Consider the following 23,277-nt stretch of genomic DNA (forward strand, 5'->3'; position numbering starts at 1 on the left):
AGTATGATCATATATTCCCAACCATCTCTTCATGTTTCAGTGTCAACAGTTTGGTCATTCAAAGGTGTCTTGTCTTGGTTCTTTGTGTGCTTATTGTAGTGGCAAAGATCACAATGTTAACATGTGCAATCTGGAATTTCACTGTGATAACTGGTGGTTCTCACCCCTCTTACTGTCATTCTTGCCCTAAGTGGATGTAGGAGAAAGGGGTGCAGTGTTTTTTAAATCTATGAGCAATATTTCTTACCCTGAGACTCGGAAGTTACTTTCCCTCCCGCCCTCCATTTTGAACATACGCTGCTACAGTGGGAGTGCATGCAGATTTTTCTGTCTCCAACAGTATCATTATCCAACCACATGAAGTTTTTTGCACTCCACGTTTAATAAAAGAATGACTCAATGTCCACTACTAACTCCGCTTCCACCATTCATTCTAGTGGCTACCCACACCCACTTCATTTGGCTCTGGCATCTGCTTGGGCTCATAATTTTCTTTGACCTAGAGATGCAAAATGAATATCCACTTTCTCCCTCAGTCACAGGAATCTACGTCCACTGATAGAGACCAGCCCACAAGACCCAGAGCAGGATCCATACAAGTCAACATACATCCTTCTACTAAAGAAAAAAAGGCTTTGATAAAAACAGAATGGCTCTTTGCCCACCTCTCCTTCACCTGATTAAAAATGGCCACTTTGATACAGTGGAACTGTTCAGGTTTCCATTTTACCGTGGATGACATTGAGGCCTTAATTCTTAATGCTCTCTCTGCTTTTGTTTACAGGAAAAGTTTTGAAATCAGCTGATTCAGTTATGTTTCATCAATTTTCTTTGTTCTGGAATTGGAGATTGTGTAACAAACAATTGCATGGATGAGTGGCATTACTTTTTGACCAGGAAAAGCCTGTCTTGTCTTTGCCAGTCAGTTCTCTCAAATGCTCTGTTTGTTTTCTTTATCTGTTTTCAAGATAGATCTATGATCATTCAGACCGTGGTGTTCTCACTGAATTGTTGCTGTCTTCCTTTTTAATACTTTAGGACTTTAATGAATATAATCCCCTCTAAAATGGTGCTGAGATTGATGGGAGTCGTCATTCCATCGAATGCTTCCTCTTGGATCACAACTTTTATCACTTCAGTACTGGTTCTTATACTTTTTTCAAGCACTGAGTCAGTCTTTTATTATAACTAATTCTCCATATCTTTTCCCTTCACTTTTATTGAGGAGTTTACAGTGACGCATGGAGCAGTCATCATTTTCCTTTATTTTGAAGGAGATTGGTTGTGGTCAGTGCCACACAACCCATATTCCTCTGTGGAAGTTGGACTAGACCAACTGACTCTCTTTCACATCTCTCTCAGAAATAGATCCTATTATCATCTGTAATCCAATGGTAGAGGACTGCATGGCAGTAGTGACTCACTGTATTTTCCAGTCATATGCTCAATCTATTCCTAAATCCTAGACATGTTTTCCACAGTATCCTCGTCCATGGTGAAGACCTAATGATGTTCATTAGGAGATGCTGTGCCATCTCTTCTTTATCTCTATTCCTATTTCTCTGATTTGTTTTCACCAGATCAAGCGCATCTGATGCTTGGTGAAGATTTATAACTTTGGTATAAAAATAGTTCCTACAATTCTGGTGATTTTAAAAACATGAGAGTAACTAATAGTAGGTTTCATAAATGCAATCCAGTTCACATCTTAGCAATAGTTAAAGCAGTTTATTAATATAAATAACATATGGGAAAGTACCTCTTGTATTATTTCTGTGCAAGCCTAAAATGCATTGCTACTGTATGTATGCATGTTTCTTTCCTTTTGCTTGATAGAGTAATGTGTTGAAATATATATACACTTAATACATGAAACTATAAATATCCAGCCTCTCTACAAAAGTAGAATAAACATGCCATTTGTCAATATCGACCTAGTTCATTCGACCAATTTCTGTTACTTTAATTAAGGAACCTCTGATTGTAGTTTTTATTTGTAAATAAAATTTAAAGAATTGTACCCGATGAAGATGACTTTTGGAATTACCGTTTGATTTTAAATGAAAACGCTATTTTGGCTGTTTAATTGATCTGAGCGTTTCTGTGAGATGGAAATAGCAGTGAAGTGTAAATAAAACATGAGAGTAAACGTGTTTAATATTTTCTTCACTAGGAAAGATGAGCCTCTCCTATTACCTGTAAATACAAGAAATCCGTGATTCCAGGTAAAGTATAAACATGTAAATAAAGTTTGGGACTGTTTATTTACAATTTCTGATGTTAACCGTATTCACAGTTTGTGTTGTATCTGTAGGAAGAATTGTGCTTAACATCCACAAATGTAACGTCCTTTACTGCATAACGTAGATTTGAAGTTTAGTAATCAGTTGTTAAGCTTTTGTACGTGAGATTGTAATCCTCTTGTGTTTCCATGCTGTTAATTTCACGATGGTATGTATTCAGAATATTTTGCAAGCTTTCAGTGAATATTACGAGTCTTTGTAGGGAAAAAATCAAATTTTTCAATTAAGCTTTTCTCTAATGAATATGTGTAGTGAGGGTGTCGACTGGTGTAAGGGATTATTGTGTTAATATTTCAACTTACCATTGTTCATCCAAACCTTTTTTATTTACGTAACCTTTAAAACGTCCTTCAGAAATATTGAATATTTTTCTCATTAAATTGTTCTTTATCTGTTGTTTTCTTAACCTAACTTTATTATTAATTAGTCTTTTAACTTAACATTTAACCAGCATGAAAGAAATAGAAAATTTAATTACTACAAAAAGTACAGTTCTTTATCTTGAATATCCAAAGGTTTGTATTACTTCATGTGTGTTTCTATCTTCTTTTATTTTCCTTTTAAGTGTGTCCAACTAACAATCCTACAGGATGTCCATAACTTATTCACCCCATTAATAGCGTTTATAAATTCTCTATCGTATGAGCTATCTTAAAATGGTTTGTGGCAATTAATAACACGTCTCTAGAAATTTTTGTTGTAACTAAGTAAATTACGACAATTCGGTAAACTTCCGCTCGAGCTCCACTGTTAGCACGCAGAACGTCGTTTTGTTCCAAACTTTAAGAAGAAGCATGTCTTGCGTGGATGTTCTGCAAAATAAAGAAAATAATTTCTTGTTGTGTTATTAATTGCCCGCAAATCGTTTTAAAATATCTCCCATAATAAGGGCCTATAGTGGGTTGAATAATTTATGGACACCATGTATGGTACAAGTTGCAAACTGCTGGGAAAATTATTAGTTTGTGTTACTTTATAGAATAATGTCATGCAGGAGCTAGCTTCTAACTAGCATAGTTAATGAAGAGATTTTGTTAATTTTCTGGCTACATCACCATCGAAACTGTAAAGTTGTTGAATTTTACATTTTAGTTTCTTTTTTTGAACACTAAATTATACGATGTACACGATAAACTAGGAGTTTAGTATTTTAGTGCCACCTCTTACATTTTAGCACCTTTTTTCGATGAGATTTAAGCTTAATGTATTTATAACTTTGGCACTAGGACTCAGAATAATTTAAGTCCTGCAGCTGAGATCACGCAACGATAACATGCACAGAACAACGAATGTCCGATAACTATAATTCAAGTGGCGTCGTATATAAGGCCAGAGGGCTTTTATATAGTTTTCATTGCTTACGTACTGAATACAAATTTTAAAAACTCTGTCCTGAAAACAATGTAGCATTATACATGTTTTGATGGATTACATTTATGTCTTTATATTGGATTGAATAAATGGATTTTAAAATGTCATCGAGAATGACTGGAAATTTGTGAAAGAGAGGATGTGGCAGGAGCACTCCACAGTTGCTTCTGGCTGATAACTCGGTCGCCAAAGAAGATTGAAGGTTATAAAAATTAGTATTTCACTCGGTAATATTTTCGTTACAGGTAATAATTTATGCAAAATTCCATAATACACGGAGAATTTTTTAAATAGGAAGCCTCACAGGAGCAACTGTAACGGTTCTCGTAGGAAAGGACACTGAGGATTGATTTCAAGAATTTTAAAATATGCATGATGTTAAAATTCAATTAACAAACTATGTTTTGATGCCAAATTGCTATAAAAGAGCTATTTTATTTAGTTCTCGACATGACGTGAGGCGTGCTCTTTCACTTAACGTGTGACATAATGTTCAAAGTTTTGGAAACTGTGCTTGACGTTGGTCCAAGCATAAATTGTACATAAAGTTGAGATAAATAGTTAAGCATTCTTGTATTTCTGTAGTTTGAACATGTTAAAATAAGGAATTAATGGGAGAAAGAGAGACTTTGGATTTGCAACAATTATTTCTTTGCACACAAGACTTAAGGAAAGAATAGTGTTCGGAATTATGGCTTAAAGTGAAGAGAAAGTTGTGGCTGTTTCTAAAGTTGATTTAGAAGTTTTCTATAGTCACGAATAATGGAGAATGAAGAGGTATTAGTGTTTTAATTACACAGTTTATGTAGGAAGTAGTGTGTCAGAATTTCCCACGGGAGTGTTGATCAGTCTCTTTAGATTTTCTCTATTACAGTGCTGAGACTACTATTTAGAGCAGGATAAATCAAGAGAAAAAAGTGTATAGAAATAGGTGGAAGAATTTTAATTATTTTTTTTAAACACATTGTTTTCTTCTTGATTTTTAGCCTGTTTTTCTTTCCAAAGAAAGATGTGAACTAGTACCCAAAACATGAATTGTTTGGCTTATTTTGTACTCGCTTGTGTTGTTTGTACACGGATTTGAAAACTTATGGGCACAGATACTTCCCTTGGTTAAATTGTTATGCACAGAAATTCATTATTGCGAGCATAACTAAATGTATTGAAATGGTTCCTATGATTCAGGTGGATTTTACGTAAAGGATATTAACTTATAGTAAGTAGGTTTCACAAACGCAATCCAGTTCACATCTTAGCAATAGTTAAAGCAGTTTATTAATATAAATAACATATGGGAAAGTACCTCTTGTATTATTTCTGTGCAAGCCTAAAAAGCATTGCTACTGTATGTACGCATGTTTCTTTCCTTTTGCTTGATAGAGTAATGTGTTGAAATATATATACACTTACTTAATACATGAAACTATAAATATCCAGCCTCTCTACAAAAGTAGAATAAACATGCCATTTGTCAATATCGACCTAGTTCATTTGACCAATTTCTGTTACTTTAATTAAGGAACCTCTGATTGTAGTTTTTTATTTGTAAATAAAATTTAAAGAATTGTACTCGATGAAGATGACTTTTGGAATTACCGTTTGATTTTAAATGAAAACGCAATTTTGGCTGTTTAATTGATCTGAGAGTTTCTGTGAGATGGAAATAGCAGTGAAGTGTAAATAAAACATGAGAGTAAACGTGTTCAATATTTTCTTCACTAGGAAAGATGAGCCTCTCCTATTACCTGTAAATGCAAGAAATCCGTGATTCCAGGTAAAGTATAAACATGTAAATAAAGTTTGGGACTGTTTATTTACAATTTCTGATGTTAACCGTATTCACAGTTTGTGTTGTATCTGTAGGAAGAATTGTGCTTAACATCCACAAATGTAACGTCCTTTACTGCATAACGTAGATTTGAAGTTTAGTAATCAGTTGTTAAGCTTTTGTACGTGAGATTGTAATCCTCTTGTGTTTCCATGCTGTTAATTTCACGATGGTATGTATTCAGAATATTTTGCAAGCTTTCAGTGAATATTACGAGTCTTTGTAGGGAAAAATCAAATTTTTCAATTAAGCTTTTCTCTAATGAATATGTGTAGTGAGGGTGTCGACTGGTGTAAGGGATTATTGTGTTAATATTTCAACTTACCATTGTTCATCCAAACCTTTTTTATTTACGTAACCTTTAAAACGTCCTTCAGAAATATTGAATATTTTTCTCATTAAATTGTTCTTTATCTGTTGTTTTCTTAACCTAACTTTATTATTAATTAGTCTTTTAACTTAACATTTAACCAGCATGAAAGAAATAGAAAATTTAATTACTACAAAAGTACAGTTCTTTATCTTCAATGTCCAAAGGTTTGTATTACTTCATGTGTGTTTCTATCTTCTTTTATTTTCCTTTTAAGTGTGTCCAACTAACAATCCTACAGGATGTCCATAAATTATTCACCCCATTAATAGCGTTTATAAATTCTCTATCGTATGAGCTATCTTAAAATGGTTTGTGGCAATTAATAACACGTCTCTAGAAATTTTTGTTGTAACTAAGTAAATTACGACAATTCGGTAAACTTCCGCTCGAGCTCCACTGTTAGCACGCAGAACGTCGTTTTGTTCCAAACTTAAAAAAGAAGCATGTCTTGCGTGGATGTTCTGCAAAATAAAGAAAATAATTTCTTGTTGTGTTATTAATTGGCCGCCAATCGTTTTAAAATATCTCCCATAATAAGGGCCTATAGTGGGTTGAATAATTTATGGACACCATGTATGGTACAAGTTGCAAACTGCTGGGAAAATTATTAGTTTGTGTTACTTTATAGAATAATGTCATGCAGGAGCTAGCTTCTAACTAGCATAGTTAATGAAGAGATTTTGTTAATTTTCTGGCTACATCACCATCGAAACTGTAAAGTTGTTGAATTTTACATTTTAGTTTCTTTTTTGAACACTAAATTATACGATGTACACGATAAACTAGGAGTTTAGTATTTTAGTGCCACCTCTTACATTTTAGCACCTTTTTCGATGAGATTTAAGCTTAATGTATTTATAACTTTGGCACTAGGACTCAGAATAATTTAAGTCCTGCAGCTGAGATCACGCAACGATAACATGCACAGAACAACGAATGTCCGATAACTATAATTCAAGTGGCGTCGTATATAAGGCCAGAGGCCTTTTATATAGTTTTCATTGCTTACGTACTGAATACAAATTTTAAAACTCTGTCCTGAAAACAATGTAGCATTATACATGTTTTGATGGATTACATTTATGTCTTTATATTGGATTGAATAAATGGATTTTAAAATGTCATCGAGAATGACTGGAAATTTGTGAAAGAGAGGATGTGGCAGGAGCACTCCACAGTTGCTTCTGGCTGATAACTCGGTCGCCAAAGAAGATTGAAGGTTATAAAATTAGTATTTCACTCGGTAATATTTTCGTTACAGGTAATAATTTATGCAAAATTCCATAATACACGGAGAATTTTTTAAATAGGAAGCCTCACAGGAGCAACTGTAACGGTTCTCGTAGGAAAGGACACTGAGGATTGATTTCAAGAATTTTAAAATATGCATGATGTTAAAATTCAATTAACAAACTATGTTTTGATGCCAAATTGCTATAAAGAGCTATTTTATTTAGTTCTCGACATGACGTGAGGCGTGCTCTTTCACTTAACGTGTGAGACAATGTTCAAAGTTTTGGAAACTGTGCTTGACGTTGGTCCAAGCATAAATTGTACATAAAGTTGAGATAAATAGTTAAGCATTCTTGTATTTCTGTAGTTTGAACATGTTAAAATAAGGAATTAATGGGAGAAAGAGAGACTTTGGATTTGCAACAATTATTTCTTTGCACACAAGACTTAAGGAAAGAATAGTGTTCGGAATTATGGCTTAAAATGAAGAGAAAGTTGTGGCTGTTTCTAAAGTTGATTTAGAAGTTTTCTATAGTCACGAATAATGGAGAATGAAGAAGTATTAGTGTTTTAATTGCACAGTTTATGTACGAAGTAGTGTGTCAGAATTTACCACGGGAGTGTTGATCAGTCTCTTTAGATTTTCTCTATTACAGTGCTGAGACTACTATTTAGAGCAGGATAAATCAAGAGAAAAAGTGTATAGAAATAGGTGGAAGAATTTTAATTATTTTTTTTAAACACATTGTTTTCTTCATGATTTTTAGCCTGTTTTTCTTTCCAAAGAAAGATGTGAACTAGTACCCAAAACATGAATTGTTTGGCTTATTTTGTACTCGCTTGTGTTGTTTGTACACGGATTTGAAAACTTATGGGCACAGATACTTCCCTTGGTTAAATTGTTATGCACAGAAATTCATTATTGCGAGCATAACCAAATGTATTGAAATGGTTCCTATGATTCAGGTGGATTTTACGTAAAGGATATTAACTTATAGTAAGTAGGTTTCACAAACGCAATCCAGTTCACATCTTAGCAATAGTTAAAGCAGTTTATTAATATAAATAACATATGGGAAAGTACCTCTTGTATTATTTCTGTGCAAGCCTAAAAAGCATTGCTACTGTATGTACGCATGTTTCTTTCCTTTTGCTTGATAGAGTAATGTGTTGAAATATATATACACTTACTTAATACATGAAACTATAAATATCCAGCCTCTCTACAAAAGTAGAATAAACATGCCATTTGTCAATATCGACCTAGTTCATTTGACCAATTTCTGTTACTTTAATTAAGGAACCTCTGATTGTAGTTTTATTTGTAAATAAAATTTAAAGAATTGTACTCGATGAAGATGACTTTTGGAATTACCGTTTGATTTTAAATGAAAACGCAATTTTGGCTGTTTAATTGATCTGAGAGTTTCTGTGAGATGGAAATAGCAGTGAAGTGTAAATAAAACATGAGAGTAAACGTGTTCAATATTTTCTTCACTAGGAAAGATGAGCCTCTCCTATTACCTGTAAATGCAAGAAATCCGTGATTCCAGGTAAAGTATAAACATGTAAATAAAGTTTGGGACTGTTTATTTACAATTTCTGATGTTAACCGTATTCACAGTTTGTGTTGTATCTGTAGGAAGAATTGTGCTTAACATCCACAAATGTAACGTCCTTTACTGCATAACGTAGATTTGAAGTTTAGTAATCAGTTGTTAAGCTTTTGTACGTGAGATTGTAATCCTCTTGTGTTTCCATGCTGTTAATTTCACGATGGTATGTATTCAGAATATTTTGCAAGCTTTCAGTGAATATTACGAGTCTTTGTAGGGAAAAAATCAAATTTTTCAATTAAGCTTTTCTCTAATGAATATGTGTAGTGAGGGTGTCGACTGGTGTAAGGGATTATTGTGTTAATATTTCAACTTACCATTGTTCATCCAAACCTTTTTTATTTACGTAACCTTTAAAACGTCCTTCAGAAATATTGAATATTTTTCTCATTAAATTGTTCTTTATCTGTTGTTTTCTTAACCTAACTTTATTATTAATTAGTCTTTTAACTTAACATTTAACCAGCATGAAAGAAATAGAAAATTTAATTACTACAAAAGTACAGTTCTTTATCTTCAATGTCCAAAGGTTTGTATTACTTCATGTGTGTTTCTATCTTCTTTTATTTTCCTTTTAAGTGTGTCCAACTAACAATCCTACAGGATGTCCATAAATTATTCACCCCATTAATAGCGTTTATAAATTCTCTATCGTATGAGCTATCTTAAAATGGTTTGTGGCAATTAATAACACGTCTCTAGAAATTTTTGTTGTAACTAAGTAAATTACGACAATTCGGTAAACTTCCGCTCGAGCTCCACTGTTAGCACGCAGAACGTCGTTTTGTTCCAAACTTTAAGAAGAAGCATGTCTTGCGTGGATGTTCTGCAAAATAAAGAAAATAATTTCTTGTTGTGTTATTAATTGCCCGCCAATCGTTTTAAAATATCTCCCATAATAAGGGCCTATAGTGGGTTGAATAATTTATGGACACCATGTATGGTACAAGTTGCAAACTGCTGGGAAAATTATTAGTTTGTGTTACTTTATAGAATAATGTCATGCAGGAGCTAGCTTCTAACTAGCATAGTTAATGAAGAGATTTTGTTAATTTTCTGGCTACATCACCATCGAAACTGTAAAGTTGTTGAATTTTACATTTTAGTTTCTTTTTTTGAACACTAAATTATACGATGTACACGATAAACTAGGAGTTTAGTATTTTAGTGCCACCTCTTACATTTTAGCACCTTTTTCGATGAGATTTAAGCTTAATGTATTTATAACTTTGGCACTAGGACTCAGAATAATTTAAGTCCTGCAGCTGAGATCACGCAACGATAACATGCACAGAACAACGAATGTCCGATAACTATAATTCAAGTGGCGTCGTATATAAGGCCAGAGGCCTTTTATATAGTTTTCATTGCTTACGTACTGAATACAAATTTTAAAAACTCTGTCCTGAAAACAATGTAGCATTATACATGTTTTGATGGATTACATTTATGTCTTTATATTGGATTGAATAAATGGATTTTAAAATGTCATCGAGAATGACTGGAAATTTGTGAAAGAGAGGATGTGGCAGGAGCACTCCACAGTTGCTTCTGGCTGATAACTCGGTCGCCAAAGAAGATTGAAGGTTATAAAAATTAGTATTTCACTCGGTAATATTTTCGTTACAGGTAATAATTTATGCAAAATTCCATAATACACGGAGAATTTTTTAAATAGGAAGCCTCACAGGAGCAACTGTAACGGTTCTCGTAGGAAAGGACACTGAGGATTGATTTCAAGAATTTTAAAATATGCATGATGTTAAAATTCAATTAACAAACTATGTTTTGATGCCAAATTGCTATAAAAGAGCTATTTTATTTAGTTCTCGACATGACGTGAGGCGTGCTCTTTCACTTAACGTGTGAGACAATGTTCAAAGTTTTGGAAACTGTACTTGACGTTGGTCCAATCATAAATTGTACATAAAGTTGAGATAAATAGTTAAGCATTCTTGTATTTCTGTAGTTTCAACATGTTAAAATAAGGAATTAATGGGAGAAAGAGAGACTTTGGATTTGCAACAATTATTTCTTTGCACACAAGACTTAAGGAAAGAATAGTGTTCGGAATTATGGCTTAAAATGAAGAGAAAGTTGTGGCTGTTTCTAAAGTTGATTTAGAAGTTTTCTATAGTCACGAATAATGGAGAATGAAGAGGTATTAGTGTTTTAATTGCACAGTTTATGTAGGAAGTAGTGTGTCAGAATTTCCCACGGGAGTGTTGATCAGTCTCTTTAGATTTTCTCTATTACAGTGCTGAGACTACTATTTAGAGCAGGATAAATCAAGAGAAAAAGTGTATAGAAATAGGTGGAAGAATTTTAATTATTTTTTTTAAACACATTGTTTTCTTCATGATTTTTAGCCTGTTTTTCTTTCCAAAGAAAGATGTGAACTAGTACCCAAAACATGAATTGTTTGGCTTATTTTGTACTCGCTTGTGTTGTTTGTACACGGATTTGAAAACTTATGGGCACAGATACTTCCCTTGGTTAAATTGTTATGCACAGAAATTCATTATTGCGAGCATAACTAAATGTATTGAAATGGTTCCTATGATTCAGGTGGATTTTACGTAAAGGATATTAACTTATAGTAAGTAGGTTTCACAAACGCAATCCAGTTCACATCTTAGCAATAGTTAAAGCAGTTTATTAATATAAATAACATATGGGAAAGTACCTCTTGTATTATTTCTGTGCAAGCCTAAAAAGCATTGCTACTGTATGTATGCATGTTTCTTTCCTTTTGCTTGATAGAGTAATGTGTTGAAATATATATACACTTACTTAATACATGAAACTATAAATATCCAGCCTCTCTACAAAAGTAGAATAAACATGCCATTTGTCAATATCGACCTAGTTCATTTGACCAATTTCTGTTACTTTAATTAAGGAACCTCTGATTGTAGTTTTATTTGTAAATAAAATTTAAAGAATTGTACTCGATGAAGATGACTTTTGGAATTACCGTTTGATTTTAAATGAAAACGCAATTTTGGCTGTTTAATTGATCTGAGAGTTTCTGTGAGATGGAAATAGCAGTGAAGTGTAAATAAAACATGAGAGTAAACGTGTTCAATATTTTCTTCACTAGGAAAGATGAGCCTCTCCTATTACCTGTAAATGCAAGAAATCCGTGATTCCAGGTAAAGTATAAACATGTAAATAAAGTTTGGGACTGTTTATTTACAATTTCTGATGTTAACCGTATTCACAGTTTGTGTTGTATCTGTAGGAAGAATTGTGCTTAACATCCACAAATGTAACGTCCTTTACTGCATAACGTAGATTTGAAGTTTAGTAATCAGTTGTTAAGCTTTTGTACGTGAGATTGTAATCCTCTTGTGTTTCCATGCTGTTAATTTCACGATGGTATGTATTCAGAATATTTTGCAAGCTTTCAGTGAATATTACGAGTCTTTGTAGGGAAAAAATCAAATTTTTCAATTAAGCTTTTCTCTAATGAATATGTGTAGTGAGGGTGTCGACTGGTGTAAGGGATTATTGTGTTAATATTTCAACTTACCATTGTTCATCCAAACCTTTTTTATTTACGTAACCTTTAAAACGTCCTTCAGAAATATTGAATATTTTTCTCATTAAATTGTTCTTTATCTGTTGTTTTCTTAACCTAACTTTATTATTAATTAGTCTTTTAACTTAACATTTAACCAGCATGAAAGAAATAGAAAATTTAATTACTACAAAAGTACAGTTCTTTATCTTCAATGTCCAAAGGTTTGTATTACTTCATGTGTGTTTCTATCTTCTTTTATTTTCCTTTTAAGTGTGTCCAACTAACAATCCTACAGGATGTCCATAAATTATTCACCCCATTAATAGCGTTTATAAATTCTCTATCGTATGAGCTATCTTAAAATGGTTTGTGGCAATTAATAACACGTCTCTAGAAATTTTGTTGTAACTAAGTAAATTACGACAATTCGGTAAACTTCCGCTCGAGCTCCACTGTTAGCACGCAGAACGTCGTTTTGTTCCAAACTTTAAGAAGAAGCATGTCTTGCGTGGATGTTCTGCAAAATAAAGAAAATAATTTCTTGTTGTGTTATTAATTGCCCGCCAATCGTTTTAAAATATCTCCCATAATAAGGGCCTATAGTGGGTTGAATAATTTATGGACACCATGTATGGTACAAGTTGCAAACTGCTGGGAAAATTATTAGTTTGTGTTACTTTATAGAATAATGTCATGCAGGAGCTAGCTTCTAACTAGCATAGTTAATGAAGAGATTTTGTTAATTTTCTGGCTACATCACCATCGAAACTGTAAAGTTGTTGAATTTTACATTTTAGTTTCTTTTTTGAACACTAAATTATACGATGTACACGATAAACTAGGAGTTTAGTATTTTAGTGCCACCTCTTACATTTTAGCACCTTTTTCGATGAGATTTAAGCTTAATGTATTTATAACTTTGGCACTAGGACTCAGAATAATTTAAGTCCTGCAGCTGAGATCACGCAACGATAACATGCACAGAACAACGAATGTCCGATAACTATAATTCAAGTGGCGTCGTATATAAGGCCAGAGGCCTTTTATATAGTTTTCATTGCTTACGTACTGAATACAAATTTTAAAAACTCTGTCCTGAAAACAATGTAGCATTATACATGTTTTGATGGATTACATTTATGTCTTTATATTGGATTGAATAAATGGATTTTAAAATGTCATCGAGAATGACTGGAAATTTGTGAAAGAGAGGATGTGGCAGGAGCACTCCACAGTTGCTTCTGGCTGATAACTCGGTCGCCAAAGAAGATTGAAGGTTATAAAAATTAGTATTTCACTCGGTAATATTTTCGTTACAGGTAATAATTTATGCAAAATTCCATAATACACGGAGAATTTTTTAAATAGGAAGCCTCACAGGAGCAACTGTAACGGTTCTCGTAGGAAAGGACACTGAGGATTGATTTCAAGAATTTTAAAATATGCATGATGTTAAAATTCAATTAACAAACTATGTTTTGATGCCAAATTGCTATAAAAGAGCTATTTTATTTAGTTCTCGACATGACGTGAGGCGTGCTCTTTCACTTAACGTGTGAGACAATGTTCAAAGTTTTGGAAACTGTGCTTGACGTTGGTCCAAGCATAAATTGTACATAAAGTTGAGATAAATAGTTAAGCATTCTTGTATTTCTGTAGTTTGAACATGTTAAAATAAGGAATTAATGGGAGAAAGAGAGACTTTGGATTTGCAACAATTATTTCTTTGCACACAAGACTTAAGGAAAGAATAGTGTTCGGAATTATGGCTTAAAGTGAAGAGAAAGTTGTGGCTGTTTCTAAAGTTGATTTAGAAGTTTTCTATAGTCACGAATAATGGAGAATGAAGAGGTATTAGTGTTTTAATTGCACAGTTTATGTAGGAAGTAGTGTGTCAGAATTTCCCACGGGAGTGTTGATCAGTCTCTTTAGATTTTCTCTATTACAGTGCTGAGACTACTATTTAGAGCAGGATAAATCAAGAGAAAAAGTGTATAGAAATAGGTGGAAGAATTTTAATTATTTTTTTAAACACATTGTTTTCTTCATGATTTTAGCCTGTTTTTCTTTCCAAAGAAAGATGTGAACTAGTACCCAAAACATGAATTGTTTGGCTTATTTTGTACTCGCTTGTGTTGTTTGTACACGGATTTGAAAACTTATGGGCACAGATACTTCCCTTGGTTAAATTGTTATGCACAGAAATTCATTATTGCGAGCATAACTAAATGTATTGAAATGGTTCCTATGATTCAGGTGGATTTTACGTAAAGGATATTAACTTATAGTAAGTAGGTTTCACAAACGCAATCCAGTTCACATCTTAGCAATAGTTAAAGCAGTTTATTAATATAAATAACATATGGGAAAGTACCTCTTGTATTATTTCTGTGCAAGCCTAAAAAGCATTGCTACTGTATGTATGCATGTTTCTTTCCTTTTGCTTGATAGAGTAATGTGTTGAAATATATATACACTTACTTAATACATGAAACTATAAATATCCAGCCTCTCTACAAAAGTAGAATAAACATGCCATTTGTCAATATCGACCTAGTTCATTTGACCAATTTCTGTTACTTTAATTAAGGAACCTCTGATTGTAGTTTTATTTGTAAATAAAATTTAAAGAATTGTACTCGATGAAGATGACTTTTGGAATTACCGTTTGATTTTAAATGAAAACGCAATTTTGGCTGTTTAATTGATCTGAGAGTTTCTGTGAGATGGAAATAGCAGTGAAGTGTAAATAAAACATGAGAGTAAACGTGTTCAATATTTTCTTCACTAGGAAAGATGAGCCTCTCCTATTACCTGTAAATGCAAGAAATCCGTGATTCCAGGTAAAGTATAAACATGTAAATAAAGTTTGGGACTGTTTATTTACAATTTCTGATGTTAACCGTATTCACAGTTTGTGTTGTATCTGTAGGAAGAATTGTGCTTAACATCCACAAATGTAACGTCCTTTACTGCATAACGTAGATTTGAAGTTTAGTAATCAGTTGTTAAGCTTTTGTACGTGAGATTGTAATCCTCTTGTGTTTCCATGCTGTTAATTTCACGATGGTATGTATTCAGAATATTTTGCAAGCTTTCAGTGAATATTACGAGTCTTTGTAGGGAAAAATCAAATTTTTCAATTAAGCTTTTCTCTAATGAATATGTGTAGTGAGGGTGTCGACTGGTGTAAGGGATTATTGTGTTAATATTTCAACTTACCATTGTTCATCCAAACCTTTTTTATTTACGTAACCTTTAAAACGTCCTTCAGAAATATTGAATATTTTTCTCATTAAATTGTTCTTTATCTGTTGTTTTCTTAACCTAACTTTATTATTAATTAGTCTTTTAACTTAACATTTAACCAGCATGAAAGAAATAGAAAATTTAATTACTACAAAAGTACAGTTCTTTATCTTCAATGTCCAAAGGTTTGTATTACTTCATGTGTGTTTCTATCTTCTTTTATTTTCCTTTTAAGTGTGTCCAACTAACAATCCTACAGGATGTCCATAAATTATTCACCCCATTAATAGCGTTTATAAATTCTCTATCGTATGAGCTATCTTAAAATGGTTTGTGGCAATTAATAACACGTCTCTAGAAATTTTTGTTGTAACTAAGTAAATTACGACAATTCGGTAAACTTCCGCTCGAGCTCCACTGTTAGCACGCAGAACGTCGTTTTGTTCCAAACTTTAAGAAGAAGCATGTCTTGCGTGGATGTTCTGCAAAATAAAGAAAATAATTTCTTGTTGTGTTATTAATTGCCCGCCAATCGTTTTAAAATATCTCCCATAATAAGGGCCTATAGTGGGTTGAATAATTTATGGACACCATGTATGGTACAAGTTGCAAACTGCTGGGAAAATTATTAGTTTGTGTTACTTTATAGAATAATGTCATGCAGGAGCTAGCTTCTAACTAGCATAGTTAATGAAGAGATTTTGTTAATTTTCTGGCTACATCACCATCGAAACTGTAAAGTTGTTGAATTTTACATTTTAGTTTCTTTTTTTGAACACTAAATTATACGATGTACACGATAAACTAGGAGTTTAGTATTTTAGTGCCACCTCTTACATTTTAGCACCTTTTTCGATGAGATTTAAGCTTAATGTATTTATAACTTTGGCACTAGGACTCAGAATAATTTAAGTCCTGCAGCTGAGATCACGCAACGATAACATGCACAGAACAACGAATGTCCGATAACTATAATTCAAGTGGCGTCGTATATAAGGCCAGAGGCCTTTTATATAGTTTTCATTGCTTACGTACTGAATACAAATTTTAAAAAACTCTGTCCTGAAAACAATGTAGCATTATACATGTTTTGATGGATTACATTTATGTCTTTATATTGGATTGAATAAATGGATTTTAAAATGTCATCGAGAATGACTGGAAATTTGTGAAAGAGAGGATGTGGCAGGAGCACTCCACAGTTGCTTCTGGCTGATAACTCGGTCGCCAAAGAAGATTGAAGGTTATAAAAATTAGTATTTCACTCGGTAATATTTTCGTTACAGGTAATAATTTATGCAAAATTCCATAATACACGGAGAATTTTTTAAATAGGAAGCCTCACAGGAGCAACTGTAACGGTTCTCGTAGGAAAGGACACTGAGGATTGATTTCAAGAATTTTAAAATATGCATGATGTTAAAATTCAATTAACAAACTATGTTTTGATGCCAAATTGCTATAAAAGAGCTATTTTATTTAGTTCTCGACATGACGTGAGGCGTGCTATTTCACTTAACGTGTGAGACAATGTTCAAAGTTTTGGAAACTGTACTTGACGTTGGTCCAATCATAAATTGTACATAAAGTTGAGATAAATAGTTAAGCATTCTTGTATTTCTGTAGTTTCAACATGTTAAAATAAGGAATTAATGGGAGAAAGAGAGACTTTGGATTTGCAACAATTATTTCTTTGCACACAAGACTTAAGGAAAGAATAGTGTTCGGAATTATGGCTTAAAATGAAGAGAAAGTTGTGGCTGTTTCTAAAGTTGATTTAGAAGTTTTCTATAGTCACGAATAATGGAGAATGAAGAAGTATTAGTGTTTTAATTGCACAGTTTATGTACGAAGTAGTGTGTCAGAATTTCCCACGGGAGTGTTGATCAGTCTCTTTAGATTTTCTCTATTACAGTGCTGAGACTACTATTTAGAGCAGGATAAATCAAGAGAAAAAGTGTATAGAAATAGGTGGAAGAATTTTAATTATTTTTTATAAACACATTGTTTTCTTCATGATTTTTAGCCTGTTTTTCTTTCCAAAGAAAGATGTGAACTAGTACCCTATCACATGTATTGTTTGGCTTATTTTATACTCGCTTGTGTTGTTTGTACACGGATTTGAAAACTTATGGGCACAGATACTTCCCTTGGTTAAATTGTTATGCACAGAAATTCATTATTGCGAGCATAACTAAATGTATTGAAATGGTTCCTATGATTCAGGTGGATTTTACGTAAAGGATATTAACTTATAGTAAGTAGGTTTCACAAACGCAATCCAGTTCACATCTTAGCAATAGTTAAAGCAGTTTATTAATATAAATAACATATGGGAAAGTACCTCTTGTATTATTTCTGTGCAAGCCTAAAAGCATTGCTACTGTATGTATGCATGTTTCTTTCCTTTTGCTTGATAGAGTAATGTGTTGAAATATATATACACTTACTTAATACATGAAACTATAAATATCCAGCCTCTCTACAAAAGTAGAATAAACATGCCATTTGTCAATATCGACCTAGTTCATTTGACCAATTTCTGTTACTTTAATTAAGGAACCTCTGATTGTAGTTTTTATTTGTAAATAAAATTTAAAGAATTGTACTCGATGAAGATGACTTTTGGAATTACCGTTTGATTTTAAATGAAAACGCAATTTTGGCTGTTTAATTGATCTGAGAGTTTCTGTGAGATGGAAATAGCAGTGAAGTGTAAATAAAACATGAGAGTAAACGTGTTCAATATTTTCTTCACTAGGAAAGATGAGCCTCTCCTATTACCTGTAAATGCAAGAAATCCGTGATTCCAGGTAAAGTATAAACATGTAAATAAAGTTTGGGACTGTTTATTTACAATTTCTGATGTTAACCGTATTCACAGTTTGTGTTGTATCTGTAGGAAGAATTGTGCTTAACATCCACAAATGTAACGTCCTTTACTGCATAACGTAGATTTGAAGTTTAGTAATCAGTTGTTAAGCTTTTGTACGTGAGATTGTAATCCTCTTGTGTTTCCATGCTGTTAATTTCACGATGGTATGTATTCAGAATATTTTGCAAGCTTTCAGTGAATATTACGAGTCTTTGTAGGGAAAAATCAAATTTTTCAATTAAGCTTTTCTCTAATGAATATGTGTAGTGAGGGTGTCGACTGGTGTAAGGGATTATTGTGTTAATATTTCAACTTACCATTGTTCATCCAAACCTTTTTTATTTACGTAACCTTTAAAACGTCCTTCAGAAATATTGAATATTTTTCTCATTAAATTGTTCTTTATCTGTTGTTTTCTTAACCTAACTTTATTATTAATTAGTCTTTTAACTTAACATTTAACCAGCATGAAAGAAATAGAAAATTTAATTACTACAAAAAGTACAGTTCTTTATCTTCAATGTCCAAAGGTTTGTATTACTTCATGTGTGTTTCTATCTTCTTTTATTTTCCTTTTAAGTGTGTCCAACTAACAATCCTACAGGATGTCCATAAATTATTCACCCCATTAATAGCGTTTATAAATTCTCTATCGTATGAGCTATCTTAAAATGGTTTGTGGCAATTAATAACACGTCTCTAGAAATTTTTGTTGTAACTAAGTAAATTACGACAATTCGGTAAACTTCCGCTCGAGCTCCACTGTTAGCACGCAGAACGTCGTTTTGTTCCAAACTTTAAGAAGAAGCATGTCTTGCGTGGATGTTCTGCAAAATAAAGAAAATAATTTCTTGTTGTGTTATTAATTGCCCGCCAATCGTTTTAAAATATCTCCCATAATAAGGGCCTATAGTGGGTTGAATAATTTATGGACACCATGTATGGTACAAGTTGCAAACTGCTGGGAAAATTATTAGTTTGTGTTACTTTATAGAATAATGTCATGCAGGAGCTAGCTTCTAACTAGCATAGTTAATGAAGAGATTTTGTTAATTTTCTGGCTACATCACCATCGAAACTGTAAAGTTGTTGAATTTTACATTTTAGTTTCTTTTTTGAACACTAAATTATACGATGTACACGATAAACTAGGAGTTTAGTATTTTAGTGCCACCTCTTACATTTTAGCACCTTTTTCGATGAGATTTAAGCTTAATGTATTTATAACTTTGGCACTAGGACTCAGAATAATTTAAGTCCTGCAGCTGAGATCACGCAACGATAACATGCACAGAACAACGAATGTCCGATAACTATAATTCAAGTGGCGTCGTATATAAGGCCAGAGGCCTTTTATATAGTTTTCATTGCTTACGTACTGAATACAAATTTTAAAAACTCTGTCCTGAAAACAATGTAGCATTATACATGTTTTGATGGATTACATTTATGTCTTTATATTGGATTGAATAAATGGATTTTAAAATGTCATCGAGAATGACTGGAAATTTGTGAAAGAGAGGATGTGGCAGGAGCACTCCACAGTTGCTTCTGGCTGATAACTCGGTCGCCAAAGAAGATTGAAGGTTATAAAAATTAGTATTTCACTCGGTAATATTTTCGTTACAGGTAATAATTTATGCAAAATTCCATAATACACGGAGAATTTTTTAAATAGGAAGCCTCACAGGAGCAACTGTAACGGTTCTCGTAGGAAAGGACACTGAGGATTGATTTCAAGAATTTTAAAATATGCATGATGTTAAAATTCAATTAACAAACTATGTTTTGATGCCAAATTGCTATAAAAGAGCTATTTTATTTAGTTCTCGACATGACGTGAGGCGTGCTATTTCACTTAACGTGTGAGACAATGTTCAAAGTTTTGGAAACTGTACTTGACGTTGGTCCAATCATAAATTGTACATAAAGTTGAGATAAATAGTTAAGCATTCTTGTATTTCTGTAGTTTCAACATGTTAAAATAAGGAATTAATGGGAGAAAGAGAGACTTTGGATTTGCAACAATTATTTCTTTGCACACGAGACTTCAGGAAAGAATAGTGTTCGGAATTATGGCTTAAAATGAAGAGAAAGTTGTGGCTGTTTCTAAAGTTGATTTAGAAGTTTTCTATAGTCACGAATAATGGAGAATGAAGAAGTATTAGTGTTTTAATTGCACAGTTTATGTAGGAAGTAGTGTGTCAGAATTTCCACGGGAGTGTTGATCAGTCTCTTTAGATTTTCTCTATTACAGTGCTGAGACTACTATTTAGAGCAGGATAAATCAAGAGAAAGTGTATAGAAATAGGTGGAAGAATTTTAATTATTTTTTATAAACACATTGTTTTCTTCATGATTTTTAGCCTGTTTTTCTTTCCAAAGAAAGATGTGAACTAGTACCCAAAACATGAATTGTTTGGCTTATTTTGTACTCGCTTGTGTTGTTTGTACACGGATTTGAAAACTTATGGGCACAGATACTTCCCTTGGTTAAATTGTTATGCACAGAAATTCATTATTGCGAGCATAACTAAATGTATTGAAATGGTTCCTATGATTCAGGTGGATTTTACGTAAAGGATATTAACTTATAGTAAGTAGGTTTCACAAACGCAATCCAGTTCACATCTTAGCAATAGTTAAAGCAGTTTATTAATATAAATAACATATGGGAAAGTACCTCTTGTATTATTTCTGTGCAAGCCTAAAAAGCATTGCTACTGTATGTATGCATGTTTCTTTCCTTTTGCTTGATAGAGTAATGTGTTGAAATATATATACACTTACTTAATACATGAAACTATAAATATCCAGCCTCTCTACAAAAGTAGAATAAACATGCCATTTGTCAATATCGACCTAGTTCATTTGACCAATTTCTGTTACTTTAATTAAGGAACCTCTGATTGTAGTTTTATTTGTAAATAAAATTTAAAGAATTGTACTCGATGAAGATGACTTTTGGAATTACCGTTTGATTTTAAATGAAAACGCAATTTTGGCTGTTTAATTGATCTGAGAGTTTCTGTGAGATGGAAATAGCAGTGAAGTGTAAATAAAACATGAGAGTAAACGTGTTCAATATTTTCTTCACTAGGAAAGATGAGCCTCTCCTATTACCTGTAAATGCAAGAAATCCGTGATTCCAGGTAAAGTATAAACATGTAAATAAAGTTTGGGACTGTTTATTTACAATTTCTGATGTTAACCGTATTCACAGTTTGTGTTGTATCTGTAGGAAGAATTGTGCTTAACATCCACAAATGTAACGTCCTTTACTGCATAACGTAGATTTGAAGTTTAGTAATCAGTTGTTAAGCTTTTGTACGTGAGATTGTAATCCTCTTGTGTTTCCATGCTGTTAATTTCACGATGGTATGTATTCAGAATATTTTGCAAGCTTTCAGTGAATATTACGAGTCTTTGTAGGGAAAAATCAAATTTTTCAATTAAGCTTTTCTCTAATGAATATGTGTAGTGAGGGTGTCGACTGGTGTAAGGGATTATTGTGTTAATATTTCAACTTACCATTGTTCATCCAAACCTTTTTTATTTACGTAACCTTTAAAACGTCCTTCAGAAATATTGAATATTTTTCTCATTAAATTGTTCTTTATCTGTTGTTTTCTTAACCTAACTTTATTATTAATTAGTCTTTTAACTTAACATTTAACCAGCATGAAAGAAATAGAAAATTTAATTACTACAAAAGTACAGTTCTTTATCTTCAATGTCCAAAGGTTTGTATTACTTCATGTGTGTTTCTATCTTCTTTTATTTTCCTTTTAAGTGTGTCCAACTAACAATCCTACAGGATGTCCATAAATTATTCACCCCATTAATAGCGTTTATAAATTCTCTATCGTATGAGCTATCTTAAAATGGTTTGTGGCAATTAATAACACGTCTCTAGAAATTTTGTTGTAACTAAGTAAATTACGACAATTCGGTAAACTTCCGCTCGAGCTCCACTGTTAGCACGCAGAACGTCGTTTTGTTCCAAACTTTAAGAAGAAGCATGTCTTGCGTGGATGTTCTGCAAAATAAAGAAAATAATTTCTTGTTGTGTTATTAATTGCCCGCCAATCGTTTTAAAATATCTCCCATAATAAGGGCCTATAGTGGGTTGAATAATTTATGGACACCATGTATGGTACAAGTTGCAAACTGCTGGGAAAATTATTAGTTTGTGTTACTTTATAGAATAATGTCATGCAGGAGCTAGCTTCTAACTAGCATAGTTAATGAAGAGATTTTGTTAATTTTCTGGCTACATCACCATCGAAACTGTAAAGTTGTTGAATTTTACATTTTAGTTTCTTTTTTGAACACTAAATTATACGATGTACACGATAAACTAGGAGTTTAGTATTTTAGTGCCACCTCTTACATTTTAGCACCTTTTTTCGATGAGATTTAAGCTTAATGTATTTATAACTTTGGCACTAGGACTCAGAATAATTTAAGTCCTGCAGCTGAGATCACGCAACGATAACATGCACAGAACAACGAATGTCCGATAACTATAATTCAAGTGGCGTCGTATATAAGGCCAGAGGCCTTTTATATAGTTTTCATTGCTTACGTACTGAATACAAATTTTAAAACTCTGTCCTGAAAACAATGTAGCATTATACATGTTTTGATGGATTACATTTATGTCTTTATATTGGATTGAATAAATGGATTTTAAAATGTCATCGAGAATGACTGGAAATTTGTGAAAGAGAGGATGTGGCAGGAGCACTCCACAGTTGCTTCTGGCTGATAACTCGGTCGCCAAAGAAGATTGAAGGTTATAAAAATTAGTATTTCACTCGGTAATATTTTCGTTACAGGTAATAATTTATGCAAAATTCCATAATACACGGAGAATTTTTTAAATAGGAAGCCTCACAGG

The 23,277-nt window shown here is 32.7% G+C and overlaps 1 long non-coding RNA gene across 3 annotated transcripts in view; it reads left to right on the forward strand.

Annotated features, from left to right (window-relative positions):
• Positions 1-23,277, forward strand: part of LOC143229168 (uncharacterized) — a 51,425-nt gene that overhangs the window by 9,707 nt on the left and 18,441 nt on the right. For 2 of the 3 annotated variants that reach the window (XR_013015706.1, XR_013015707.1), the window contains exons 2-8: positions 2,174-2,225; positions 5,397-5,448; positions 8,610-8,661; positions 11,828-11,879; positions 15,042-15,093; positions 18,261-18,312; positions 21,475-21,526. This is a non-coding gene — a long non-coding RNA (uncharacterized LOC143229168). The remainder of the gene's footprint in view (positions 1-2,173; positions 2,226-5,396; positions 5,449-8,609; positions 8,662-11,827; positions 11,880-15,041; positions 15,094-18,260; positions 18,313-21,474; positions 21,527-23,277) is intronic. The other variant, XR_013015708.1, reaches the window with a different exon arrangement.

The sequence above is a fragment of the Tachypleus tridentatus genome, chromosome 10 (genome assembly GCF_004210375.1).
Source record: "Tachypleus tridentatus isolate NWPU-2018 chromosome 10, ASM421037v1, whole genome shotgun sequence".
Classification (NCBI taxonomy): Eukaryota; Metazoa; Arthropoda; class Merostomata; order Xiphosura; family Limulidae; genus Tachypleus; species Tachypleus tridentatus.